Below are 6,936 nucleotides of genomic sequence, written 5' to 3'. Positions count from 1 at the left end.
AAAACTGGGCGTATAATACCGTGGAAGTAACTCTGTGGTTTAAGGATGCCGCGGGTGACAGCCAAAGGGATCCTGGTACCCCAGACCGGGCCTTATGGGGTACAGCAGTCGGGTTTGTATCCCACCACTGCCAGTGGAGTCCCCAGATACGTCTTCGCTGGTCGTCGGTCCTCATTTCAAAGCAGGAGTCATCACTGAATGCATTTCTACTCCAGTCAACGAGATTTCAGGCCAAGGCTTGTCTGGAGACGCCTCAGACATCGCTGGGATACGAAACTGACTGTCGCCCGACATACGGTCCAACAACCAGGAGTGATGATTTGGAGTGTCATTTCTTTTCACAGCAGGGCCCCTTTGGTTTTCAACTGCGGCACCCTTACAGCACAGCGGTACGTCGACAATATTCTACGTCCCGTTATGTTACCCTTAATGAGAATCTGTCTCGGGCTTACATTTCAGCAAGATAACGGCCGCCCGCACGCGGCGAAACTTTCTAATGTATTTCTTCATGCTTGCCAAATCCTACCTTGGGCAGCAAGGTCGCTGGTTCTCTCTCCTATTGAGAACATTTGGAGCATTATGGGCGGGGTACTAATCATTTCGGCGTTCTGACGAATTAAAGCGCAAATTAGATAATCCATTATTGATGGTATTTAATTTACGTGATCTATTTCTAAATTACACAGTTTTATCTCCGGACATATAAAAATTCTGAATTTAAACACTTTACAATAAACGAACTTGGCGAAATGTCTTCACAAACACGTGCAACCAAAAATTTAAAAAATAATTGACAATTTATTTTAAATTTAGGAAATGTACGAGCCAAAAGATTTTGTGCGAGGGGAAGTTAACCCGGTTGTGGTGTGTAGGGGTTTGATACATCCCATACAACGAATTTCTACTGTTAATCGCTAGATTGCACGTTGCACTGCTTTGTAGTTACAGGTGCTGCCACGTGAGGTACGTAGAGTGGTACAAGTGAGTTTAGTTGTGAACAAATCTTCGTGAGGTGCTGCTGAAGCAAGTTGGTGCGCGCTGGGGTTTGTGAAACCCCAACACAGCATTCGTGTCCCGGAAGAGGAAAAACCAAGGTAACAATTTCGTTAAATTCTTATCGTATTTTCCGTAAGATATATCATTTAATTGCGTAATTAACAGCAAATAGTGTTAAAGATAGATTTTATGGGCCAGAAACTGACCAACTACAAGCATTGATTGATAATATACTTGACGAGTGACCTGTCGATTCCGAAGATGAAGATGATGCTGTTATTGTAAGTGATCTTGACACATAATCAGAAGGAGATGAAAATGACGAAAATGAAGTCAGCGTTAGCAATTATCTTGGAAAATACGGAAAAGCCAAATGGTGTAAAGAATTACCACGACCTTATGTTAGAACAGAGTCGCACAATATAACTACCCACATTCCATGTATCGTTGGTGATGCCAAACAAAGTGCTGTACCATTAGAATGTCTCAATTTCTTCATTACTGAACAAATACTTTTACCACATGGGGATTCAGAAAGAGAGATGTTCACAACAATATCTACTAAAACAGACTATGAAACACGAAATTATGGCAGTACTCGGGCTCCTGTATATAGTATATACACACAAGGCATGTTAGTTGAATGTGGAAGATCTTTGGACATATGATGGAACTGGGACAGAAATTTCTCGGGCAACTATGCCCCTCCAAAGATTCCGCTTAGTCTTGCGGTATCTTCGTTTTGATGACCAAGATACTCGATTAGCCAGAAAAGAAGTAGACGCACTGGCTGCAAGTAGAGATGTTCTTATGCAGCATGCGGGTAACTGTAAGATACATTTCTCTGTCAGTGAATATGTGACATTAGGCGAAAAATTAGAATCGTTTCATGGGAACTGCTCATCCAGAATATACATACCCACAAGGCCAGGAAAGTATGGTTTGAAAATCTTTGCCCTAGTTGATGCTAGTATGTATTACAACGTGAATTTAGAAGCCTATGTAGGTCAGCAGCTATAGGAGCCTTTCAAAGCGAGCAATAAAACAGAAGACATAGTGGAACGACTTATACAACCAATTTCGGGTTCTCCTAGGAAAGTTACAGCAGATGACTGGTTCACAAATTGCAGTCTTGCGTAAAAACTTCTAAAGGAACATAAACTTACTATGGTTGGTATAATACCAAAAAAGAGAGAGATTCCACCATCGCCGGCCGGAGTGGCCGTGCGGTTCTAGGCGCTACAGTCTGGAGCCGAGCGGCTGCTACGGTCGCAGGTTCGAATCCTGCTTCGGGCATGGATGTGTGTGATGTCCTTAGGTTAGTGAGGTTTAATTAGTTCTAAGTTCTAGGCGACCGATGACCTCAGAAGTTAAGTCGCATAGTGCTCAGAGCCATTTGAACCATTTGATTCCACAATCATTTGTAAACGCACAAGGTCGAAGAGTTCATTCCAAGATTTTCGGTTTTCATGAGGACAAAACTTTGGTTCCATATGTCCCCAAAAGGAATATAGTGGTATTGTTGATATCAACAATGCACCATGATGCTACCATTGACGTTTCCACATGTGATACGGCTGAACTTGAGATCAATACTTTCTACAGTATTAGAAAATGTGGTGCTGATGTTGCAGATGAACTGCCTCATTTAATGTATCAAGAAGCAGCAGACGATGGGCGCTGACCTTGTTCTTTGCTCTAATTAATGTGGCAGGAATTAACGCCCTAATTATTTTTGATTCTAAAACAAAAACGGGACAAATACGTCGGAAGTTCTTGAAGAATTTGTCTCTTCAACTTATTAAGATCCAAGTAAATCAGAGATAAAATGTGAATCTCCCTGCGGAACTCGCTGCAAGTGTCCCACGATATTCAACAGAATCTTTACCTCAAGGACATTATAACAAAGTTCAAGGAAAAACAAAGTCATTGTGTCAAATGTCCAAGGAATAAATACCGCAAAGCAAAATATACTTGCAAGAGATGTGGCAGATACGTATGTATGGACCATTTCGTAGTAATGTGTGACGATTGAGCCAGTAAATAGAAATCAGATGATGAGTCAGGAAAATGTTTTTTTGCATAATGAGTATTTTGTGGTACTGTCTACACATAAAATATATTTTGTTGACAGTAACCTTATAATGTATAACAAATAAATGTATTTACATAGTTTAGAGTTCTTATGTTTCCCTACATTATACAGATCTTTTTTTGTTAATCTGATCTATTCTGCTATTTCAGTACAATAGTTTTGCACTTAAAAAACTGTCGGAGTTGTATGACTCAATATTCACAACTCGTATGTGACTAGTAATTAATAAATAAGTTCAGTATTATTGTTGTAACTGTATATTAGTAATATAAAATAATATTAGTAGATAGTAATATCTTACAATTGATTAAACCAACGATTCCAGCGTTAAAATATTCAAAATGTATAAACGAACAAAGTGAGATGTACTACACCCCACACACCACCAGCGTAAGAATTCCAGTCCACGCTATTGTCGGCTCAACAACAGAGAGCGTATTTGTGGACCCAACTTGCAAGGGAATGTAATCGTCAGGTATTCCATTTCTCTCATTGTACAGGCTAACCGATCAAACAAAAAGTCAGTTAAAATAATTTAGTTGCAGTAGGATCTAAAACTTCCATTTTACTTTTATTTTGTGTACCGCGACGTTTCGGCCTTGTAACCATTTCATTTCCAAGCAAAATGTTAAACCCTGTAGCTACATACGGTTTGGGTAACAGTTACATAATGTCATGGGCAGTCTGTGCCTGCGTGGGTGAGAGCTGTGCCTATCACATTCGGTTCAGTGTAATCATTAGAACTCAGCTCAGTGTTTCACAAAAATAGTAAATCGCTTGGCTACGTGCTGCTGTTTCTGTTTATACTGAACCGAATGTAAAGGCTACAGCTCTTAGGGCCAGTCAGCCACGGACTGCATATGAAATTCTATGACAGTAAGTCAGAACGCACGTAGTTAACGGGTTGAATGTTTTGCGCGGAAATTACATGATTACACGGACGAAACGTCGTGCACAAAAATAAATAAATAACATGGAAATGAAAAACATCCAATTCAGCAAACCTATTTCTTTCAAGAAGTAAAACGCCGTTGGTCTCTCAACGACAACGTAGTAACAACGTTAGTCGTTCATTATAAAACACAGAAAGATAAGTCCTCAACATCTGACTGAAGTCTAGAGAGAAATGATCACGTGTACCAGTCATGGCAATAAACCAACAACGTGTGACTAACGTAGTGGCACAAAGTGTAATATCGTATTTCGGAATTATCATGATTTCTCTACAGACTATCAATATAGCTTTACGTCACGCGGTAAAAGTAGGCAAGACTACCAAAGACCACAAGTATTACCATATAAAGGTATCAGAATAGGAGAAACACTTGAGATGATTAGCATAGATCCCCGACGTCTACAGTCATCTTGTGATACACTCCTTGCATCCACTAGTTTTAATAAACCGAAGTCAGTCACTAGTTTTCCCAGCCACAATCCTCAATTTGGAAATTTGTGGTCAATTCCTATGGGACCAAACTGCTAAGGTCATCGGTCCCTAGGCTTACACACTACTTAATCCAACTTAAACTAACTTAGGGTAAGGACAACACACACACACACACACACACACACAATCCTCACATGCTCTTTCCACTTCATACTGCTCTGTAACGTTGTGCCCAGATATTTAAACGCTGTGACTTGTGACAAGCAAGACACCACTAATGCTGTATTCGAACATTACAGGTTTGTTTTTCCTACTCATTCGCATTAACTTGCATTTTTCTATCTTTAGATATAGCTGACATTCAGCACACCAAGTAGAAATGTGGTCTAATTCATCTTGTATTCTCCTACAGCCACTCAACTAAGATAGTTTACCGTAAACCACAGCACCATCAGCAAACAAACGTAGATTGCTCTAAATGAAATGATAATTAATTGGACACCCTAGCTGCAAACAGGCGTTGATGTACTTCATTGGGGACATGTTGAAAATGTGTGCCCCGACCGGGACTCGAACCCGAGATCTTCTGCTTACATGGCAGACGCTCTATCCATCTGAGCCATCGCTGGCACAGAGGATAGTGCATCTGCAGGGACCTATCCCTAGCACGTTCCCCGTGAGATCCACATTCCCACCATGTCCACACCACTACATTCGTAGTGCGCCTAATAGATGTTTGCCCATCATACTCATCACTCGTGGCAGATTAATCTACCAACCGTACGAGGTCGGGCATAGCTTGTGAGTTCGCACAAGGTCAATGGCCGGAAAGCCATATTTTAACTATATATGACGGTAGTATCTGTTCCCGAAAGAACAGTTACCGTGGATGACCATGCAGCTTTGCTAAAAATGAAATGATAATTAATTGGACACCCTAGCTGCAAACAGGCATTGATGTACTTCATTGGGGACATGTTGAAAATGTGTGCCCCGACCGGGACTTGAACCCGGGATCTCCTGCTTACATGGCAGACGCTCTATCCGTCTGAGCCATCGCGGGCACAGATGGATAGAGCGTCTGCCATGTAAGCAGGAGATCCCGGGTTCGAGTCCCGGTCGGGGCACACATTTTCAACATGTCCCCAATGAAGTACATCAACGCCTGTTTGCAGCTAGGGTGTCCAATTAATTATCATTTCATTTCTAGCAAAGCTGCATGGTCATCCACGGTAACTGTTCTTTCGGTAACAGATACTACCGTCATATATAGTAGATTGCTCTCACTGTCTGCCAGGTCATTTATGTCTATTTTAATAATATCTTCCGTTTTTCTTGAAACTGGGTGATCTCTCGTTCTGATGTTGCATGTACATTAGGTAGTTTCCCCCGTTATGTTTGAAAAATAAATGGAAATACCCTGACCCACGGGGTTCGTCGATCAGGGAAACGTCACAGGCAGACGAGCACTGCCATTATAGTATCCATGCACAAACCGCATTTCTCCGTACTCTGCGTGCGTGAAAAAATGCGGCATGCTGGTATTCACGGACATAATGGACTGGCTCAATTAAACAACACTCAATCACGACACACATTCGGCCTCACGACCGCTCACTGATCCAACCCACGATTGCACACTGGGTACATTTCAGCGGATGCCTCGGTGCGACGTCACAGTGCTGTGGTCTGTTCGAGAACCCCCACACCTCTTGTGCGATGGATCAGTCACGTATCCCACCATTATTCTGTCCACCACAGCACCTAAACAGCATTTCGGTAAGTAATATTTACACTTGTCTTTATATTTATTGAAAGATGTGTGTAGTCTTCAGCCCACTCCAGTTCCGTAATTGTCGACGTTTTCGGTTTATTTTCACATGTAGAATCACTTCACAGATAATCTGACATTCCGCCTGAATCACTCTGTAGAAAATAATAGCGGCCCTGTCACACTTCCCAGGGCCGATCCTGACAATGTCCTTGTCTCTGATGAACATTCATCGTCGAGGGTTCTATTAAGAAGTGTTCGAACAACTGACATATTTGGAAACCTATTCCATATGCTCGTACCTCCGTTAACATTCTGCAGTTGGGCAGTATGTCAAATGATACTCGGAATCTGCGTGTTGCGCTTGATCCATAGTCCGCAGTACATCACGTGAGAAAAAGGCAAGCTGCACTTCGCATGAGCGGTGCTTTCTAAAACCGTACTGATTCGTGGACATAAACTCCTCGGTCTCCAGTAAAATTATTATATTCGAACTCAGAATACGTTCATTGGTTCTGCACCAAACCGATGTTAGGGATATTGGTCTGTAAGTTTGCAGGTCCGTTCTTTTACCCTTCTTATACGGCGTATTCAAAAAGTCTCTCCGCAGTGCCGTATGATTGTTCGCCTGCCTCGGTTAGTTCCCTTCAAGTGGACTCTCACAACATTCCACTGTTCCGTTTATCT

The 6,936-nt window shown here is 41.8% G+C and overlaps 1 non-coding gene across 1 annotated transcript; it reads right to left on the bottom strand.

Moving 5' to 3' along the window:
* Positions 1–5,467: 5,467 nt before the first annotated feature.
* Trnat-ugu lies at positions 5,468–5,542 on the bottom strand. The gene has a single exon. It is a non-coding gene; the product is annotated as a tRNA-Thr (tRNA).
* Positions 5,543–6,936: the final 1,394 nt, after the last annotated feature.

Source organism: Schistocerca americana, chromosome 4, assembly GCF_021461395.2.
Source record: "Schistocerca americana isolate TAMUIC-IGC-003095 chromosome 4, iqSchAmer2.1, whole genome shotgun sequence".
NCBI classification, from domain to species: Eukaryota; Metazoa; Arthropoda; class Insecta; order Orthoptera; family Acrididae; genus Schistocerca; species Schistocerca americana.
This window is presented reverse-complemented; position numbering and strand designations above follow the sequence as displayed.